General features: G+C 40.7%; 1 protein-coding gene across 5 annotated transcripts in view; it reads left to right on the top strand.

The window, feature by feature from the left end:
• Window positions 1-22,966, top strand: part of DAB1 (DAB adaptor protein 1) — a 1,047,542-nt gene that overhangs the window by 480,446 nt on the left and 544,130 nt on the right. The window contains exon 1 of one of the 5 annotated variants that reach the window (XM_063613878.1): window positions 1,536-1,558. The exons of the other annotated variants lie outside the window; for them this stretch is intronic. The gene's annotated coding sequence lies outside the window, so the exon portion shown is untranslated. Of the gene's footprint in view, window positions 1-1,535; window positions 1,559-22,966 lie in introns of those variants that run through there. 5 annotated transcript variants of the gene reach the window in all.

Raw genomic sequence — 22,966 nt, forward strand, 5'->3', positions numbered from 1 at the left:
AAAGCAAACAGCTTAATTGGGAGTTGGAATGAAAAAGGGGCCATTTTTAAATAGAATGTAAAGGAATGAAAGAGAAGATTCTCAGCTGGGAAATGGATTTCATATCGTGTTTCCCAACACATAGAAATTCCGTGGGAAAGACTATGTTTCTCATTAAGAATCAACAGTGATGTACTGAAAATGGCACTAAGTTTGAACTCAAAAATCCTACATTCAAGTTGCAGGTTCTATCCTTATTAGCACTGTGACCCTGGACAAATCACTCACTGAGTCCCAGTGCTTTTGTCTGTGACGATCTTTTAAGGGCAAGAACCATGGCTTTTCCTTTCTCTGAGCCCAGAGTGAGCACAGCACCTGAATGATGGTGTAAATGACCATTGCTGATTAGTAAGCAGCAATGATCATCATATGAGTATGTGTATTTACATGACCTGTGTAAACTCCATAGACTTATTCAGACGTGATTACTTATACTTTTTTTTGTTTAGTTTCCATGAATGCAGTGCTTACACTGCTATATTATTTGCTCTTGAAAGAAAAAAAAAACCCAGAGACAGACAAAGAGAAAGGAAGAAGCAAAATGAAAAAGAAAAAAGATACCGGCTAGGTGGGGTGGCTCACGCCTGTAATCCCAGCACTTTGGGAGGCCAAGGCAGGCAGATCACAAGGTCAACAGATGGAGACCATCCTGGCCAACATGGTGAAACCCCGCCTCTATTAAAAATACAAAAATTAGCTGGGTGTGGGGGCACGTGCCTGTAGTCCCAGCTACTTGGGAGGCTGAGGGAGGAGAATCACTTGAACCCAGGAGGCAGAGGTTACAGTGAGCCGAAATTGTGCCACTGCACTCCATCCTGGTGACAGAGCGAGACTCTGTCTCAAAAAAAGAAAAAAAAGATACCGAGGGTTGAGAGCTCTAACATGAGCGCTTTATGTAAACAGAATCTAGATTTAACCTGAGCCACCCATGATGTTGTGACTCTACTGAATGAGGTGAAGCTAGTCACGCAAAGTGCTCTGCTTTCATGAATAACCTCATCAGTGACTTTCTACACTGTAATATTTTCCATTTTTAAAAGATTTTCTAGAAATTTTTCAAAATCAGTTTTAAAATAAATGCAAGCGGAACACTGTCAAAATATTTGTAGGCTAGTGTTTCATTAAAAACCCAAATTCATATGACTGAAAGCAATAAAAAGACAATGGAGAAAAAAATAGGGGGCAAATACTTCTCCATTATTATACGTGTGTGACATGAGGCTGTTCTTATTTAAGAAAACAGTTATGTTCCAAAAGAGTTTGTAGGAAAGTTATTTGGAATTCAAAACACATTTTTTTGTATTAGCAAAGGCAACACGATTACCTTTGCTGATTAGAAAACTACAAAGGCATATCGAAACCATAGTTCAAACTGTATAATAATGTCCATGACAAAAACAACACAAGCAAGTTAGTGTATTGAGAATTTACTATATGCCAGGACTGTACTAAATGCTTTACATACCTGCTTTCACAGAATCTTCATGATCACCTGCAAGAGAGGTAGCCTGCTTTACATGTAAGTAACACAAAGCTAGGAAAATTCAAGCGACTTTCTCAGCTTACAAAGCTATTAAGTGGCAGAGTGAGCAGTGGGATTCATTTCTGGCTAACTTGAGTTTTAAACACTGCATTGCACTTCTCCAAGATTACTGGATTATATGGGATTTTTACCTCCTTTTGTACTAGCCTAGAAGAAGAGGTATTTTCCCTATTGGAGGCCTCCTTGCTCTCTATCCCTTCTTCTGTTGTCTCCTTAGGAGATTACTTGATCAAAAATCTCCTCGCTTCATATTTTCTTTAATTCCTTCCTTCTCTACTGGTTATTTCCTCTTGGTAATAAGCCTGCTTAGGTCTCTGTCATCCTCAAAACGCAGCAGATACAACTTCCCTTTGCATATCTGCCTCCTTTGGCTGGTGTCCTCTCTCCCTCCTTCCCTTCTCAGCTGAGATTCCTAGCATTGCCCCCTCCTGTTAACCTCCCCTAAACACTTCACACCTTGTCATCTGGTTTCCACCTCCCTGAAAACCTGAACCAGCTCTGGCCAGGATTGCCAGTGAGCACCCTGTCGCCAGCCTTAGTGAGTGTCCTGCAGTCCTCACCTTGTTGCTGCTGCATTTGACCCTGAACCCTCCCTGCTTTTTCAACTCTCTAGGCTCATCGCTCCTATTGACAACATTGGCTCTTTTTTTTTTCTTTTTTCTATTTAAGAGAAAGGATCTTGCTCTGTGGTCCAGGCTAGAGTGCAGTGGTGCAATCTTAGTTCACTGCAGTCTAGATCTTCCGGGCTCAAGTGATTTGCTGAGTAGGGAGGCTTTTAAGTTGTTTTCCTAGTGGTCTGAATTTGTTGTACATGCCTCTTCTCTCTCTCTCTCTCTTTTTTCTTTCCTTCCTTCCTTCCGCCCTCCCTCTCTTTCTTTCTTTCTTTCTTTCTTTCTTTCTTTCTTTCTTTCTTTCTTTCTTTCTTTCTTTCTTTCTTTCTTTCTTTCTTTCTCCTTCTTTCTTTTTCTCTCTCTTTCTCTGTTTCTGTCTTTTCTTTTCTTTCTTTTTCTTTCCTGAATTGGTTCCTATTACCACTGCTCTTATCTCTTTACCTATTCTCTCAGAATAACTTCATTTAGACCCACAGTATTGATACTCATTTTTTTCCCCTACTAAAAACTCCAAAGCCATATTCCTAATCCTAAGTGATAGGAATCTGCTGGAAAACCCCAGATAAATGACCCATAATTACGTTAGATTTAGAGAAGCAAACTTTGACCCTTTACTCCCTATGCTTGCCACCCCAATCTGCCCTCTCCAGCCCTACTTCTGTCATCTCTGTCACAATGATCAGCAGCAGGAGCCACGTACATACCCAGTCTGGGACCTGGAACCATCCCTGTCTCCTTCCTCTACTCCTTCCCAGAAGCCTCATACAATTGGCCCCTTAATATATCCCAAATATGTCACCTACTCTCCCTCAATAATGTAATGTCTTCATCTGTTTCCCAGATTTTTATCTCAAAACAACCTTGTCTCCTTTTTACCACCTCTGATTCTTCCCCCATCAGGACTTTAGGAATGAACATAAATGTGAATGCTTGGCTTCCCTGTGTAGAATCCTAAATTACTTGCTCACTAGCCAAGAAGGCCCATGTGTGACTTGCCTCTTAGCTGACTGTCCAGCCTCAAACCTCACTACAGTGCTCCTTAAAAGTGCATCTTATGTAACAATGAGCTGATTAAAGTGTCACGCACATAAAAATTCTGGTTCACAAGCCCATGCCTTTGCTTACACTGTTTCCTGTGCCTAGGATGCGATCCCTGCTCATCTGAAACTTTCATTTGTTCTTGAGTACTTTGCTCAGCAATTCTATCTTCCAGGAACTATACCCAGACTTCACAAATGGAGAATAGAAGCCTATCCCTTCTGTTCTGATAGATTCAACATTCCCCTCTACATAGCCCCAGGCATGCCGAATTATAATTCTTTCTCTTCTTGCCTGCTGTCCTGGACAGTGAGTTAATTGAAAGCAGAAATCCTGCCCTGTTCATTTCTGTATCCACAGTGTCTAACATAGTGCCTAGCACCAAGTGGGTGCTGAGTGAATTTATTTGACCTCAATTGGATTTAAGTTAGCCTTAAATTTGGAATTATTAGAATAAAAAATGACTCATGAAAGGAACTTCAGTAGGGTCTGAAGAAGCTAACTTACATTTGGAGTGTCCCAATTCTGAGAAAGATCCCACCAGACTCTCCCTGGCTGTAGCAATGTCCATTGTAAAGCCAGAAGACAGGAGCACTGCCCTGCTTACTGCGATGTACAGGAGGAAAACGGGGGGATGCCTAGGAGAAGCTTTCCTCACTGGAAAGGGAGTGAATCTTCTCAACTGCTCTGCGTCTTCCTGTGCACTCTTGGTTTGAAAGTGTGAATGCATTTTTTCTGCTAGGGGAAGTCATTCATTGCATCCAAAAACCTGCCTTAGAACATAACCCTGGCACGTGGCTCCCTGGTTAATAATTATGAGTGCCTGTTTCAAGTCTTGGGGAAAGAAGTTTCTTGCAATCTCTCCTCTGACACTTTTTGCCTGTAAATTAATCCATCAAGAAAATGGTGTTTCTTCCCAGCTCTTAAGGGATTCACACCACTTATGCAAACTCCCGGAGGCTCCAGTCTGAGTTGAGATGACCTAATGAGTTCCAGAGCCAAGCTCTTCAAAAGGCAGGCCTGCATTTACATACAGAATGATGTTGACGGGGGCAGCAGTGGGATCTCAGGTTTGTCGTTCTCCCAAACGCCGCCCCCTCGCCCATCCTCATACTATGAGATGGAAGCCGAAGTGGTTTATTAAGTTGCCTGAACTCTTGTTTGCTAATTCTCCATTTTCATTTTGTAGAAGGAAGGCTCCAATCAATCTGAGTCAGTGAGACCTGACTCAGCCTCCTTGTAATACATTTAATCATTTATTCATCCATCATCATTATTATCATGCACCTGCTCCGTGCCAAAGAACCAGCAGTTGTGGAAAGACAGGATTCTACCAAGGGAGAGGCTGGCATTCCAGTTCTACCCCTGTCCTCAGCAATACTTATAGACATCTATTTAATGGGATAAGAATGGGATGTTCCCTACAATCCTTATGTACTGAGTGGTGGAGATCATGACAGCAAATAAGTGGCACACCTTCTGCCCTTCATTCCACAGTGCCCGTGGGAGGTAATGTTAGTGGCGTGCAAGACGAACATGCTATTGCTAGTGCAGATGGAAAGAGTGTGATATGGTGGAAATGCATGGTCTTAGTGTCATTGCACCTGATTTCACTACTTGATGTAATTTTGGACAAGACATTTGGCCCCTCAGATATCCAGATTCCTGCTCAACTGTAAAGTGGGGATAATGATATCTTACAAGGTTGTTTCTAAACATTCTATGAACTAATTACTGTATATAAGTACCTAGCATAATGCTTGGTACCAAGTAAGTGCTTTATAAATGTTATTCATTTCTCCTCTACAAGTGCAATTTTAGGCCTGTTGAGGCATGTACAAATGACTCAGACAAGATACCAAACTATGTGCTTTTAGATAGTTTACTAAACATTTTATTTAACAAAAAAGGACAGTCTGTGTTAAGCACCAAGAAAGTAACGCACTCAGGGAATTCAGAAGAAGAGACATGAGCAGAGGAAGTAAAGAGAAAGCTGTGGAGGAGCTAAAACCAAAAAAGAAGATATATGGTAAAGTTGGATGGAGGGATGGATGGCGGGTTGGATAATTGATAGATGATAGATCGATTGCAGGCAATAGACAGACTTGTTTTAGAAGGACTCCTGTTATTAATTAGTTAGAGAAGGGGGGTGGGTGGGCAGATGGTTTATCAAAAGATCTGAAGGTGTGAATACTCAGTAGAGGGGAGTGTATAAAAGGTCAGTGAGAGCTACAATTGAAACTGTAATTTAGCAACAAATGGTATAGAATCAGAGTTAGTGAGTGATCAACTAACCCAACTCCCTATCCACATGAGTCCTGTTTATAGCACTCCAATGATCATGGTCTAGCCTCTGGAGAGCTAAGAAGTTAACCACTTCCCATCAACTAATCTGTGAATGGCATGCAATACTGACAGTTCCTGTTTATTGACAGCCTGCTCAGTACCATGCTTGTTCTATACTGAAATCTTCTCAAGTGTCCTTGATGAAGTAAGGTCCTATTATCCTCATTTTACAGAAGAACAAACTGAGGTGCACAAATCCTGCAGCTAATTAAGGGCCCCAGAATCTGCACCAGGTCTTGATTGTTCCAAAGCCTGTCAAGCTATACATATCTCTGCATCCATATCATATTTCTGTTCATTGAAGACACAACTCATCTGATGTCAGTCTTGTCTAATCTGGGAACTCTCTTCTCAGAAGTCTTTCTGCAACAAAAGATGCTTTTGCCCACCTCCTAATGTCTGTAGAACTCTTACTGGTTTTTGTGTTGTGTTTTGTTGTAAATCTGGTACTTAGAACCATCCCTCATAAATCTCATTTCTGTTCAAATTCTGCTTCATAAATTCTTTCTTTGTTCTTTCTTTACAGTAGGAAGAATTATCCAAAGATAATTGAAATTTTAAAGACTTGTTCTTGCTCTCATTCATGCTGACCTGAAAAAGGTCTATTATCTGTCCCATTGCACAACCCAATGTCTCCCTTCCAAAAGATGTATTAATGTCTTTAGTTATTCAAGGGATTCAACTGACTGAGCATGCTTGGGTTATTATAATTTGATTTATCAGACTCTTAAAGATTGTCCTTGATGGACTCAGCCTGCCTGGGGACTGACTAGGGAAGCTCTCCAGGAGCCGTGCCCATCTGACTTTCTGGACTCAGAAGGCAGTGAATGATGTCATCATGTTTGCTAAACTGGTTCCAGAGAGTAAAATGCCTCTGCTCGAAGGGATTTCAGAACAAGTACCATTCTTCTTAACTTCCTTCACAGACCTGCTGCTGTTCAGCCCTATGAGTTAACTAACAAATAAATACAGGACATTTTAATTGTAAACCTACTATGTGTCAGACATTGTGTAAGATATTGAAGATGCAAAACTAATACCATTTCCTGCCTTGGAGAAGTTGACAATTGCAGATCACACAACAGGCTCTTTAACAGCTGTATCTTAGAGTTGGTGATCACTGCTATTACAGCGATCTGAGAAAAGTGACGTAGAAACTCAATCAGTGCAGGGATGTTCTCTACAATATCCACAAAATTGAGACTTTTAACTTAGATTGCATAGATCCAGTCATAGGATGCCCAGTACCACACAGAGCCATCCATTTCTTTGAGAGGCAATATAAAACACTGGACAAGAGTATCGGCTCTGGAGCCATACCATTTTGGCATGTTATTAAAGCTCTCTGTGCCTCATTTTCCTCAAGAATAAAATGTGGATGATAATATTATCTATCTCATTGTGTTTTTATGAGGATTAACTAAATTAATGTACATGAGGGTCTTAGAATAGAGCTCAGCACATAGTAAAGATGTCTATTAATGTTAGTTACTGTTGCTGTGAAGAGAAAATGCTAGAAAACCTCCATGTATTAAGTCTAAATTTGCCTCAGTCTGATATCCATCTGGTAGGCCCCGTGCTGTACCCTCTGGGGCAAAAACTATGCCAGGCTCCAGCACTATGTAAAAACATTCAAATCTGGTAGGCTAAGTTGCAAAGGAAGGAAGATTGTTTGCTATTCTTTTCAGAAGAAAATACTATTGAGTCCTCATCACATAAGGTAGTTATTGTGTGGACTGTCTCACTGAAAGGCTAGAAGACTCAAAATGGGGTTTGCTTATAACTTTCTGTTTACCTGGAAGGTGTTAGATTTCATAGCTAAAAATGTAGATCTTTGTTGAACAGATTTTGTATATACAAAAACCTCTGTTGGTGCAGTAGGGATTGAAAAGGTGAATAAAGAGCGGTTCCTTCTATGGTGATTAAGAACGTGAACCCTGTCATGGGATTTAAATTCAAATCCAAGCTCTGTCATCTTCTAGATGTGTGACCTTGAGCAAATAAGTTAACTGAGCTTCAAACTCCTCATCTATAAAATGGGATGAAAATAATAATACCTGTTGCAGAGTGTGGTTGTAAGGAATAAATGAGGTGATATTTTTAAAGTTATTTGGCACAGAACCTAGAATATAACAGATACCAAGCTAATGTTGGGCAATTATTAATAAATATCCTATAAGCTCACAGTCTGGTTGAGGATGCAGAAAGACAGAGAAAGATATTTATAAATAACCTATTATAGACACAGATAATAGACAATGATATAAGAGGAAGGAGATAATGTTGCATTACATGATTGTGAACAGATAGATAAAAAGTTGTTTCTATCACTCATTTATTCATTCACTCAGTAGTGTCTTTTATGTGCCAGCCACTATACTGGAAGGACAAGGATTGATCTGCTTGTTGGGACAACAGAATAAACTTTCAATTTCAGATAATTGTAGATTCACAGAAACATCATAAATATAGTACAGAGAATTCCCATGTACTCGTCACCCAGTTTCTCCTAATATTGACTTCTTACATAACCACGATGCATTTGTTCAAAATAAACTATAGACGTTATTTGGATTTCACCAGTTTTCCATTCATGTCCTTTTTCTGTTCCAGAATCCAAACCAGGATACCACATTGCATTTATTTCCTTATATTTTTATGTGCATATTTGTTTGTTAAAAAGTAAATACATTCACAATAGTTTCAGTCAACTCGCTCTGTCTGGGGTTCTTCTGAAGAGACTCGAATGAAGTGAGACCATTGTGCTTTGGTGACATCAGCTGTCAACTTTGCTTAAAGTTCTCAGTACCTACTATCTTGGCAGAAAATAAGTTCTGCAACTGATCCTTTATTCCATAAGTGAAATTACTAAATTAAGGCAAGCTGCAGTTTTAAAAGGATTTCCTTTAGAAGAATTAAATATCTCAATTTAGTAGTTCTAAAGAGATTCAAATTAAAAGAAGCTTTAAATTTTAGGTACTCTTTTAAAGAAAGAAACTTAAAAAAAAAATTAACCCAGATTATAAAAAATTGTTGAGCCAGTTCACCCAATACACATGCTTAATGTTCTTAAGATAGTACTTCAGTTGGGTAACTGTTTTCTATGCCTTTCAGCTGTGGTCACCCATCTTATTGTAAGCAGAGAAGCCAGTCATAGATAACTGGCTGCCTGGGGTCTTGGCCTTGACTGCTCTCTCTCCCTCTTGCCTTCTTTTGTTATTTTTCTCTTGGTCTCACTTCTGGTTTTTTCGTTTCCTAGCTTTGTGCTCCAAATCCTGATACCCATCTCAGTTCCTTTTTTGTGTTTTATTTTTGTTTTCATAAAAAATATACGATTAATATGCTTTAAATAGAAAAAATTCGAACCTGCAGGTAAGCATAAAGGAGAAAATTCTAATTACCCATAATCTCCCATCACTATTGACATCCTTACATTCTGTATTCTGCCCATGTGCATATAAACACACATATATACAGTCATGCATCACTTAATGACAGGGGTATGCTCTGAGAAATGGGTTCTTAGGTGATTTCACCATTGTGTAAACATTACAGACTGTAGTTGTACAAACCTAGATGGTGTAGCCCACTTCACACCTAGGCCATAATGACTGCACCATTTTATGTGCAGTCTGTCACTGGCTGAAAACATTATGCCGTGCGTGACTGTCCTATCCCTAATAGGCCCACATGGTGATAATGCTGTAACAATATGAAGCATTTGCAAATGTATCAAGTCACTTAATTCTCAAACTGTTCTGTAAATGGGATACTATTATTATCCTCATTTTACAGATGAAAAAACTAAGGCTCAAAAAGTAAGTACTTTGCCTAAGATCAAACGGTTAGCAAGTGGTTGAGCTGGGATTCAAATGGTCAGGCTTCAGAGCTTGTGGTCTTAACCATGATGCCAAAATCACACTGCATATTATATTTTACTGCCTGCTTTTCTCTACTTAAAATATGTGATAAAGACTTTGCTATGTTAAGACATGTTCTCTTTTTAGATATTTCTTTAGGTGGCTAGTTTTATACACAATGCTTTAACAGACACCTTCACCAGGAGCCTTAGGACCTGCGTTGAATTGTTTATTCAATCTTTCTTTGTTTTCATGACTCTTTTGCTCATCTGTGTCTCTACTTCTGCTTCTTGGGCTGATTGCCTTCTCTTCTCTCCCCATTATCTGTCCCCCAACTTCTACAAACATGCACACGCACGCACACACACACACACACACACACACTCCCCTCTGCTCAGCTCTTAGCTTTATCCATTCCTTTCATGCTGAAGCATCCATAGCACTCCTGGAAACACATCTCCTCTGCCAGCTGGACTCTTAGGAGTAATTTTTATTTGTGGAGAGCAATGACTTTATTATGCAATTTTTATTCTGGAATATTCCTCTAGGTTTATACAAATATTCATTTCAATAAGAATTTATTGAGTATCCATAACGTACAAAGTATTTGAGGGGCACAAAAGTGGAGCACCTGTCTTCCAGGAGTGTACGGTCCTAGTGGATGTCTGAGAGACAAGTAGAACGAACCAGAATGCAAACTATTAGTAAAACGAAGGTATTAATAACATGAGGTGGGAGCCAAGGGGAAGAAGCTATGAATTTTGATTGGAAGGAAGGCTGGAAGAAAGTTTCCAGAGAAGGTAACTAGATGACTTCTTATCATTACTTGTTCTGTCTTCAGTGGGTATCATACATGATAGTGTGACAGGCTGGGTCACCCAGGAACCAGGGCCTTGAGCCCAACATTTGAAGGGGGAAAAGCAATAGGTTGACCAACTGTTCTGGTTTGTCCATGACTGAGGAAAGTTACCAGCACATGGAACTTCTAGTACTAAGACCAGAAAGCCCTAGGAAAACTGAGACAAATCAGTCATCCTAAATAGCAGTGAACAATGCAGACAAAGCCTGCTGCCCTGATCGAGCTCACAGATTACAAAACTAGTAAAGGAATAAAAGAATATTGTGGGAGGTAGATAGTGTGGTAGAGAAAATTAAGGCAGACTAGGAGGATAGAAAAGGACTGGAGTGCTGGGGCTTGGTTCAGTGATCTGTATTAGATTGGGTAGTCAGGGAAGGCCTTCCAATGAGTTGTCATTTAAGAAGACACGAATGTAGAATGACAGTCATATGGATACTTGGAAGAAAACATTCTAGGCCAGTGCAGTTCAAGCCTAGAGACTGAGGAAACAAAAAGCCAGGAATGGGATCAGAGAAGTAGCCAGGAGTCACGTCACACAGGGCCCTGTGGGCCATGGGAGGTGATTTGGGTTTCATTCTAAGATAGTACCTTGGGAGATTTGAGGAGAGGCGTTGTATTAGTCCATTCCCACACTGCTCTAGAGAACTGTCCAAGGCTGGGTAATTTATAAATGGAAGAGGTTTAATTGACTCACAGTTCGGCATGGCTGGGGAGGCCTCAGGGAACTTACAATCACAGGGGGAAAGGGAAGCAAACACATCCTGCCACATGATGGCAGGAAGGAAAAGTGCCTAGCAAAGAGGGAAAAGCCCCTTGTAAAATCATCAGGTCTTGTGAGAACTCACCCACTATCAATGAGAACAGCAGCATGCGGGTAACCACTGCCATGATTCAATTACCCGCCACTGGGTCCCGCCCATGACACATGGGGATTATGGGAACTACAATTCAAGATGAGATTTGGGTGAACACACATCCAAACCATATCAGGCATGAAGTCATCTGCCATATGTTTTATAAGGACCACTCTGGCTGCTATGTGGGAACAGAGTGTGGGATGAAAGTGGGAGGCTAATTAGGAAGTGACTGCAATAATCTAGAAGGACAAAGTATGTATCAGAAAGTACAGAGGCCTCAGACAACACAACTCAGTCATCACTAGAAGGGAAACTCCTTGCAAATTACTTAACTTCTGTTAGCCTTTAATCTTCTTATCTATGAAGTAGGGATTAACAAATTACACAAGCTAAATAAAATAATGTGTATGAAAGTGACTAGCAAAGCACCTACAGTTCTACTATGAAAATAGGATGCCGTAGGAATTAAAATGTTGAATTGCTAATCTGATTCTTAAGGCCAGTGACTAGTCACACACAAATCTGAGTGTTTATTCAGACATAAATGCATTGGTTGGATCCTTCTAGTTCTGTAAGTGTATGTATTTGTTCTTTTTATTTTATTTTTAGAGATGAAGTCTTGCTCTGTTGCCCAGGCCAGAGTGCAGTGGTATGATCAGAGCTCACTGTAGCCCCAGACTCTGGCTCCTACCTCAGGTGATCCTTCCACCTCAGTCTCCTGAATAGCTAGGACTACAGGTCCATGCCACCATGCCCAGCTAATTTTTAAATGTTTTTGTAGAGATGGGGGTCTTACTATGTTGCCCAGGCTGGTTTTGAACTCCTGGCCTCAGGCAATCAATCCTCTGGCTGTGGCCTCCCAAAGTGCTGGCATTATAGGTGTGTGCCACCACACCTGGCTATATGTTCTTTTATTGCAATAAAAAGCATTAACAATTTCCTAAATATGCTTAGTAGTTTTGTAGTACTATTTCTTTGCTCCTGTGGTTTTCTCTGCTCGGCAATGCCATTCCTTCTACTCAAATCCTTTTCTGCTTGGCCCAGGTCCAAGTTTACCTTCCCCATGGAATGTTCTCCAAGTCTTTTACCGACAGAGTCAATTACTACTTTCTCATTATTTTCTTAGGACTTTGTGTTTTTACTCTATTTTACATTATCAGCTTTTGTTACAGTTTGTTTTTTATATGCCCATTTGTCTATTAAAAAAATGAGGGCAGGTACAATGTTTAATTTATCTAAGATATGACAAGGGTAACCACTTGCTGCATAGCTCAGTCCCTAGCAGGAACCTAAGAAATTACTAATGAGTCGGATGGACATGATTGTGCTTAGAACTTGATCTCTGGTATATCACTCAGGAAAATTGCAGAAACAGCATGACATAGGGGAAGGAGTGGGTTTGAAGTCAGACAGACTGAAGAGCAAAACCAGGGCCTGACATTTACTAAGCTATGTGGTTCTGCCTATACCATGTCATCTGCCTGAATCTGCCCTTCAACAGTGTATTAATTATCTATTCCTATGTAGAAAACCATGAAACTTAACAACAATCCTTTATTATTTCACACGATTCCTGAGGCTCAGGAGTCCAGGAGCATCTTAGCTGGGTGGTTCTGTTTTAGGATCTCTTGGTTTGCATGTTAGCTACAGTCACCCAAAAGCTTGATCAGGCTAAAGGATATGCCTCCAAGCTCACTCCCAGAATTGCTGGCAGGAGGCTGTAGTTCCTCTTCACATTGACCTCTCCGTAGACTGCTCAGAACATGGCAGCTGGCTTCCCCCAGAGCAAGTGATCTGAGAGTGGGAGAGACACAGACAGACACGGAAGCTGCAGGGCTTTTTATAACCTAATCTCAGAAGTGACACATCATCTCTTCTGCCACATTCTATTGTCACACAGACCAACCCTGATACATTGTGGGAGAGGATTACATGAGAATATGAATACTAGGAGCAGCAGGCATCATTTGGGCCATCTTGGAGGCTGACTACTGTTAACAGGAATATTTACCCTATGACTGTTTAGAATGAAAAACTGAGCATCCTTAGCTTGCCTTGCTTAAGGAACTGCATAATGGTTGCCATTAACCCTGGATAAACCCAAGGTCTCTGGCCTGACTCCCATGTAGTTTTCCAGGCTCTCCCTGCACCTCCTTTGTTTATACATTAAGCTCTGTTGAACTCTTGGTCTGTGCTGTTCTCTCTGCTTGGAATGCCCTCATTTTCATTGTCTTGGTCCATCTAGTATAGACCATATGTTTTCAACCATGCTCACTTCCTTCCCTTAATTCCTACCCCTCCAACCCTTCTAAGTCTCCTTTCCTCACATCTTGACCCTAGTGGGTGTGGCCCACTGCCAGGCCTGGTAACAGGCTCCTCAGTGCAATCTAGGAATAAACCAAACCCATCCACACCATGCAGTCCAAAAAGAATTTCCTTTTGGGTTTACCTTGGATTTAAGCCCTGGTTCTGGCTGTGTACTGAGTGGTTTCAGGAGGAAGAAAAACAACACTTACGAGTAAAAGTGTAACATTTATTACACTCCCAGAGAGCTAGCTGCTGCCTTGGGCACTTTCTCAGAAATTATCTTATTTAATCACATACATTTTTCTATTTGGGCAAGTGATCCTACCTTCTTGGATCATAGTTAACTCATTAGTAAAATGGGAATATTTCCCAAATATGCTCTGGACACTTCCATTCATTTGTGCCTTGCACACAACCTCCCCCACCCTAGGATGTCCTCTGATCCATCTCCACATGTTCACTCTTGCACAGCCCCCTGCAGTTTAAAACCATTTCTGCCCCCTAGGAGCTGTGCAACCTTAGGAAAGTGACTTTACTTCTCTGAGGCCAGAAAATAGCAGTATCTAATAATGACTACTGGTGCTGTTGGCATGTTGGCAAGAATTAGTAAGACCATGGTTGTTAGGAATATCTGAAATAGTACCTAATACCAATTTTGGGGTCAACAAATGTTAATTACCTTTTTTTTCTAAGGCCCAAAGCAAACATAGACCCAAATATCACCTCATCTTGTCTACACAAAACCCACTTTGTTATATCTTCTTTCCCTGATAAAACTGCTTATATTCAAAAATTAAGTACATATCTCATAAACAAAAGCATTGTTGAGGGGAGAAGGGTGTTTTATCAGGCCCTACAAACCTAGACGTGGGTCTCAGAACGCCTCCTTTGTTATACTGGCACGATGAAGAAAGATATGTTTAAACCTCTTTGAGCCTCAGTTTCCACAGAATAGGAATTTTTAAAGTTTTTATTGGCCGGGCGCGGTGGCTTATGCCTATAATCCAAGCACTTTGGGAGACCGAGGCAGGCAGATCACAAGGTCAGGAGATCGAGACCATCCTGGCTAACACGGTGAAACCCCGTCTCTACTAAAAATACAAAAAAATTAGCCGGGCATGGTGGCGGGCACCTGTAGTCCCAGCTACTCGGGAGGCTGAGGCAGGAGAATGGCGTGAACCCGGGAGGCGGAGCTTGCAGTGAGCTGAGATTGCGCCACTGCACTCCAGCCTGGGCGACAGCAAGACTCCCTCTCAAAACAATAAAAAAAAGAAAAAAAGTTTTTATTGATGCATAATGTTCGTACATATTTATGGGGTACATGTCATATTTTGATATATGCATAGAATGTGTCATGATCAAGTCAGAGTGTTTCAGATCCGCATCGCCTCCAGCATTTATCATTTCTTTGTATTGGAACTTTCCAAATCCTCTCTTCTAGCTATTTTTGAAATATACAGTATATTGTTGTTAAGTATATTTAGTCTACTGTGTTATTGAACATTAGGACTTTTTCCTTCTGTCTAACTGTATGTTTGGACCCATCAACCCACCTCTCTTCATTCCCCCTACCCGCTACACACATTCCCCTCCCGGCCTCTGGTAACTACCATGCTACTTTCTACCTCCATGAGATCAGCTTATGATCTTCTGTATATTAATGAGAACTTGTGATATTTGTCTTTCTGTGCTAGGCTTATTTAACTTTAACACAATGAGCTTCAGTTCCATTCATGTTGCTGCAAATGACAGGATGTGCAAATGACAGGATTTTATTCTCTTTTATGGCCAAGTAATATTCCACTTTGTAAATATACTACATTTTCTTTATCCATTCATCCATTGATGGACACCTAGGTTGATTTCACGTATTTGCTATTGTAAATAGTGCTGCAATAACCACAGGAGTGAAGGTATCCCTTTGATATACCGATTTGCTTTCCTTTGGATAAATACTAGCCATGGGATTGCTGGATCATATGGTAGCTCTATTTTTAGTTTTTTGAGAGATCTCCATACTGTTTTCCATAGTGGCTGTATTAATTTACATTCTCACCAACAGTGTATAAGAATTTCCTTTTCTCCACATCCTTGCTGGCATTTGTTATTTTTTTGTCTCTTTGATAATAACCATTCTAATTGGGGTAAGATGATATCATATTGTGGTTTTGATTTGCATTTCCCTAATGATTAGTTATGTTGAACATTTTTTCATATACCTGTTGTTCATAAAATGGCAAAAATTAAATCTGCCTTTAGAAGAGTAGATGGAAGTAATACCACAATTTTAAAAAATCATGGGCCAGAGCTTGGCCCATAGTAGATATTCAATAAGTGTGCTAATCCCTTTCTAGGACATGTACATTCCACTTATTCTTGTCAACACTTTGGGCCTCCTGATTTTGCACGGCCACCAAAATGTGGCATCTGTTTATTAAGGGACAGCCTCACTAATTCGTCTTCATGCTGGAAAACTAATTAGGCCTGGCCGTCATCTATTTGGGTTTATGTCAGCAGTACTTTTCCCCATCACTGTAAGCTCTGGACTACCTTGTCAGTGTGCCCAAGTTTGCTGTGAAGAAGAAAGACGTTCCTCTCATTACTCACCTCACGTAGCTTCATTATTTATGTACAAGTTGGAGATGATCTTTGGCCTTTTTAAATTACATTTATTTTTATTGTCTTCTGTAATCCTATCATATTTTCAATTACCCACTCATTCATTCAGAAGTGCATTTCCCCCTTTGGCAGAAAAAAAATAAAACAAGTAATTTTATGAAGTAGCTCAAAGGTTTCTGTTCCAATCAGAATTATTCGGCTCAGCATTCTGTCCTCTGGATTCTCAGAGAATTTATAGAAGAAAGGTAATTTTTTAGATAACAAAAGATACCCACTTTCTCACTTCCTTGTCAGTTACACATGCAGTGACTCAAAGTAATTTGAAATCGTATATTATTATTTTTGCCACAGCTTTGAATGGTAGCAGGAAATAGTCTTTATAAAATAAGTGCTTGAATCAGCAAGTTTATTCTTTCAGTATTACAATTGAAGCCCGTACTTCAAATCTAGAAAAACATACTCCCCTCCTATTTTAGATTGTGTTATTTTAAAGCTTCTCAGTAATTTTTATTCATTTGTTTGTTTCCCCAATTCATGTAATCACCCAAGGCAACAATGGGGTGATGAAATGTTCATTCTACAATATTTTTTGAAGACAATCAGCATTCTGGTCATTAATTAGACATACTTGGTCTATACTGGCTGAGCTGATATTGATTCTTCCCACTGCTTCCTAAGAAAACTGAAGCATCCCCTGAATATTTGAGAACAGCTTATCTGAGGTCTGAGGGAGCAACGTAAGAGAAGGGAGGTGTGCAAGGTTCTCAAAGGAAGGAAGGCATCACAATTGAAATGCTAAGGCTGCAATTTTGAAGCAAGTTCTTAGCATTTTGCCCCTTGTTCCCTGCTGTATCCCAAGCATGCAACTCATTGCCTGCACATGGCAGATGCTCCTTAGGTCTTTGTGACTGGCGGGTTGGAGAGTTGTAGGGTGGGTGAGTGGGCTCAAAAGAATCTCATTGTCTTAATGGTATTAAATATAGAATTTTGTTTGCTACTCTGCCCTCCTCATATTATAGATGAGTAAAGTGAGGACAGACAGGGGAAGTTCAACTCCCAAGGCCATCAGTGGCAGCAATGGGCCTGAAACATAGATCTTCTGACAACTGGCTGGAGGGCAGAGGACCCTGCTCTCTGTTCTCATGTGCTGAGTAATAGGACTTGGGCTCAAGGTAGAGAAGGTAGCTGAAGATAAATGCTGCTCCAAGCATCCATCTTCAGCTTTTTCTTTTCTAAAGCTTGCATTTCTTCAACCTTCGAAGTAAAAGGGGTTGGTGTGGATGGCAATCATGATAAACTGAGACAGCACTCTTTCTGCTGCTGGACAAAATTCCAGGGAGTTTTTGTTTTGCAGGAAATGAGGCCAGGGAGGGAGGCAGGGCCCAATCCCAGAAGAAGAAGGCCTTACGAGATGTGATGAGGAACTTGAGTCTCCTCGCCTGTGTCCGATAGTTCTTCTATGCCCTCTGGCAGGAAGCTAGGAATGCTAGCTGCTAAGGAACAGTATATGCGCCAAAGAATAAACACAATAAAAGCCAGAGGTAGAAACAGGAGCCAGTCTGAGCCAGGAAAACATGAAGAAAATGTCAAACTATGAGGAGTGAAGTGTGATCTCTTCTTTCAGCCATAAGCCTTAGGTCACTTGCTATGGTTTGGCCATTTGAACCCTCCAAACCTCATGTTGAAATTTGATCCCAGTGTTGCAGGTGGGGCCAGTGGGAGGTGTTTAGGTCACTGGGGTGGATACCTCATGGATAGATTAATGCCCTCCCTTAAGGTGAGTGAGTTCTCACTCTTAGTTCCAATGAGAGCTGGTTGGTAAAAAAAAGCCTGGCATGCCCCCTTAGCCTTCTCTCCCACCACGTGATCTCTGCACACTCCAGCTTCCCTTCACCTTCCACCACGAGTGGAAGAAGCCAGAGGCCCTCAGCACATGCCCAGTCTTCCAGCCAGCAGAATTGTAAGCCACATAAACTCTTCTCTTTATAAATTACTCAGCCTCAGATGCTCTTTATAGCAACACAAAATAGACTAAGACACCACTATTGTTAGGAAGAAGAGATTTGGTGACAAAGAAGATGCCTTCAAAGAACTTATAGTCTAATGAAGAAGAGAAGTACCTGTTCATGGAAACCAAAATGCGTATGATAAGCACTGGGGTAAAGCAAGGTTTTCTATCCCAGGCTGCACTTAAGAATCACCTAGGAGCTTTTTTGAAAAAAAAGTCTGGGCTCTTTCCCTAAAATTGAATCCAAATCTTGAAGATGGAAAGCTAACTTAAAAAAAAACAAAACCATCCAGGCGATTTTGATATACAGTGAGTGTTGGTATCACTGCAATAGAGAAAAGCCCAAGGTAATATGTGGACTGTTGTCTCAACCTGGGGTGATCATAGCCGTTGGATAACCTGAAGAGCATCACAAAAATAGACTCTGAAGCCTCATAAGAACCTAATAATTCAGAATTTCCAGAGAATGGAGACCTGGAATCTCTCTTTTCGAAGAGCTCCCAAGGTGGTTCACATGACGAGGCAGGTTTGGGAACCAGTCTGCTAGAGCAGCTCTGTCCAGTAAAAATATAATGTGACTCACATGTATAATTATACAATCTCTAGTAGCCACATTTAAAAAGTAAAAAGAAACAAGTAAAGTTAATTTGAATAATATCTTTTATCTAACACAGTCTATCTGACATCATTTCAACATAGGATTAATTAAAAAATTATTGCTTAGCTTTTTTATATTCTCATTTTTTTCATACTAGGTCTTTAAAATCTGATAGGAATTTGATACATAGAACTCCAGACCCCACTGCCCACTTGCCAAGGGCAGGCTTTCTGTTGTTCACGTCTGCATGCCCAGCATCTGGTACCAGGCCTGACATGGCACAATTCCCATGCTTTGGGACATGATCTGGGTCTCTACATTCCAAACTATGGGAATCATAGAAACAGAAGCATAGAGGGATAGAACAATGTAATAGGCTGGCGGGGGTGGGGGTGGGGCTGCGGCAGCAGAAAGGGAGAGGTAAGCAGTGCAGGAAAGGAGTTTGGAGAGGAAGACAGGGCTCAATCTTTTTTTTTTTTTTCTTGTCTCATGGACCTACCACCAGGTTTTAAGAGTAAGTAGGAAGGACTTCAAATTCACTCAATTTTTTTTTTCCTGGATGTCAGCGCTCCAAGACCTCCAGGACATGTATTGGGTTTATTGGTTTATTGAGATACTGCCTCAGGCAGGTTGACTAAGTGGGCCTCTTTTTGTTGGGAACCAGAGCAATAATTAGGAGAGACTTTGCTGACATTAAGAATCTGCTGAGCATATGCTTTTTCAGTACAATTTCAACTTCAGATTTTGTCAAGGTCCTCAGAAGCATCACTGTGGGTGCCTCAGATACATTTTAAGACAATAACACTGATTTGAATGATCCCATCTGTCAAAATCCTTTTACAGAAATCTGTCCTGCTTTCTTGGCACTAGCTGACTCACAAAGTTTGTTATGGATCAGTTGAGGGATTTGTCACTGGCTTGACATCAAGTTCAGAGACCAACTGTTCCAAACCAGGGTCTGGGTGATATATTTTGTGATTTAGCGGGACATGGATCAATTAATGGCAGTGCTGGAACATAGCACGAGAAGTTGAAGTCAGACCATAATCTACTGTGGAGCTAATGTTTGCTGATCAAAGGAGGACAGGCCTAGCTGTTTGCAGACAGAAGTCTAGCCAGTAAGGCAAACCATAGAGTGGATAAAGCAACTGCTGCTACAGGTTTCCAAGCCATGCCTCCAGGACTCCAAGTTTTTCAGAAGTATCTAAGGGGAGCAAAGGGAAGCTTGAGTCCTTTCATTCCCAAGTCAAGCACAGCATACCCATTTTCACCAGTTTTATCTTTTGGATTTCATCATAAGATTGCATTTTAAATTGATGAAAAGGGATCCACTGCACCCTGAAAAGCTTGAAAAAACATCGGTGTAGACAGTGGGTAGCACTATGGCTGAGTGTTATCAAGAATGTCCAACAAGCCAGGCACGGTGGCTCACGCCTGTAATCCCAGCACTTTGGGAGGCTGAGGCGGGTGGATCACAAGGTCAGGAGATCGAGACCATCCTGGCCAACATAGTGAAACTCTGTCTCTACTAAAATACAAAAATTAGCCGGGCGTGGTGGCCCATGCCTGTAATCCCAGCTACTCAGGAGGCTGAGGCAGGAGAATCGTTTGAACCAGGGAGTTTCAGTGAGCTAAGATCATGCCGTAGCACTCCAGTCTGGTGACAGAGCGAGACAACGTCTCAAAAAAAGAAAAAAAAAAAAAAAAAAGAATGTCCAACAAAATATAACAGTAGAATCCTATTAAGACAATAGATTCTACAAATGATAACTTCAGGCAACTAGGTAGGTAGCTGCAGGGTACTAAATCATTCATTAGTTCATGATTCATTCATTCATTCTACAAAAATATATTTTTCACTTGTTATGACCTAGATACAATGCTAGGCACTGGGAATACAGCTGTGAAAAAGTAGATATGTTCCCTGCCCTCATGTTATTTATATTGTTGTAGGAAAGATAGACAATAAATGTGGACACGATTAAATACAATTATTGTGGCTTGAGGTTAGGAAATTAATGCAGTGGCAGAAATTATGAGCGGGGAGTGCTACTTTAGAAAAGGTGGTCAGGAAAGTCTTGGCTTAGGAGATGCCCTTAAGATGAAGCCTGAGGATATAAAGGAGCTGGTTATGCAAGAGGCTTGGGGGCAAGCATTTCAGGCCGAGAACACAGTTGATGCAAATACCTGGGGCAGCATCTGGGATTATTACAGAAATTCAGAAGTCTCTGTACAGCCTGAATGAAAAGAGTTTTTGTAACATGATTTTGCAGCACAGCGAGGATCCAGGTCACACAAGGCCTTACAGGGTCCAAGGTATCCTCTAAGTACAATGACAGGCCTTTGCAAAGTTTCAGAAAAGAGACATGTTATCTCATTTACGCTTTTCAAAGGCTGATTCCACCAGCACATGGCACTAGTAGGAGAGCAAGGGCAAGCAGAGCCTTCTCCTAGAGACTGGTGAGCAGGTTACCAAGCCAGAGACTCTAAACGAGAAACACAACAGGACTCCTGTTCTTAGAGCCAAGACCTAAGGCAAAACACAAGGAAAAAAGTCCCTACTACTTCACAGCGTGAGCTCTCCCTTATGAACTGGGAGGGTGTGATGCCTGTGGTCAAGTATGGCTGAAGCCACAACAGGGCTCCCTCCAGGGCCTAGTTGATCCCACAGTCTGGAGCAGGGTTGAGCTGAAAAGTCAATGGGATCTGCAGGACAAGGAAGAGACCAGCCCAGCACTTGGAAGGAAGAGCTGCAACAGGCTTTAATCCACCTTGAGAGTGACTTCATGCTGGCAGCCAACACAGACTCACATCAAATCCACTTTCCCCACAAATTGCATCCACATTTTTGCAATTTGGTGTGTATTGATTTTCTCTGAGGGACCTCTTGTTGAGTTATTTAACTGCCACCATTGCAAAGGGCAGCAAGTAATTTTCAGTGCAGAGCCACTTCTTCTGAAGTCTGCACTGAAACTCCAATCCAGTCCAGTCCTATAATTTCATTTCAGAGCACTCCTGGATGATTACATTACCCAAATCTGGGCATTATTGCAGAATTAATGGTTTGACCATGAAGACAGAGAGAGCATTAGATCTTCTTTTCCATCTCAAAATAATATATCAAGCAGGAGTAATGTAACAACGTAGAGGTATTCAGAACTGAGGTATTCTTCATGCTTCTACTTTGAAGCAAATGTGGACTGGCTAGTGTCTTCAATATTTACGATAGAATTTCTTCCCCTAATTTTATGTTGATATTCCTCAAATCCTTTGACATTTATCACAGGGGTCATGAGATTAGAATCATATCTGAAGCTGTGTTTACTCTAGTGCTATTTTTGAAGACAATGATCATTTCTCCTGTCCCTGCTCCGTATATAAAATTCCATCCACCAGAGGATCTATAGGGATTCCTTTTCTCCTCCTTTTAAAACTGATCATTAGAATTTTTTCTTAAAAAGTCATACATGCATTTTTTTTTTAATTTTGGCTGCAAGGAGGCTGAATGGTAGGTAGGTAGGTAAATAGTTTTTTTGAAGCTCAACCACAACAATCACATAATCCTTACGATTTGTGTGTGCATACATATATACATATATATATATATTTACCTGTTAAGAATTTTCTATTTCTGTTTTCTGTTTCTAGTCACGTATTTCTGGTTTCAGTGACCTCACTTTGTTTTATCACTATTTTACTGTGAATGTTTTAAGTCTTCTAAATTTTGGGGGAAAGCATTAAAAAGTAAACAAAAAAATCATTAAACTTTAATGCTTTCATTCATAAAATATTATGCCAGGTGTTGTAGGAGCATAGGTTCTATATAAGAATCCACAGGGTCTCGGTGAGAAGCATAGTGAAAGTGGAGGTTTTGACATAAGGAAAGAAATCTGACTTCTGAAATATGGTGAGGACAATGGAACTGCAGTACAGATTGGACAGAGGATGGCAGTTTCACATTGACAAGATGTTTGGGAGGCAGGTGGTATGGTGATATGTATCATCATATTATAGGCCTTTGGAAAATGTATCATCCTCTGGGTAGAAGCATTTTGATATGACAAAAGAGAACTTCGTCTCTGGAGTGAGAGAACCTGGTTCAGAACCTCAGCTGTGTCCCTCATGAACTGTGTGTACTTTTTTGGCAACTTATAAGTCATCATAGAGTCTCAGTTTCCTTTCTGTCAAATGGGGATAACGGTAGATATTGCCTACTAGTGTTACTAGGGGTTATTGAATGAGTTAATACATGTAAAATGATTATTGCAATGAGTGGTACAT

Source organism: Symphalangus syndactylus, chromosome 19, assembly GCF_028878055.3.
Source record: "Symphalangus syndactylus isolate Jambi chromosome 19, NHGRI_mSymSyn1-v2.1_pri, whole genome shotgun sequence".
Classification (NCBI taxonomy): domain Eukaryota; kingdom Metazoa; phylum Chordata; class Mammalia; order Primates; family Hylobatidae; genus Symphalangus; species Symphalangus syndactylus.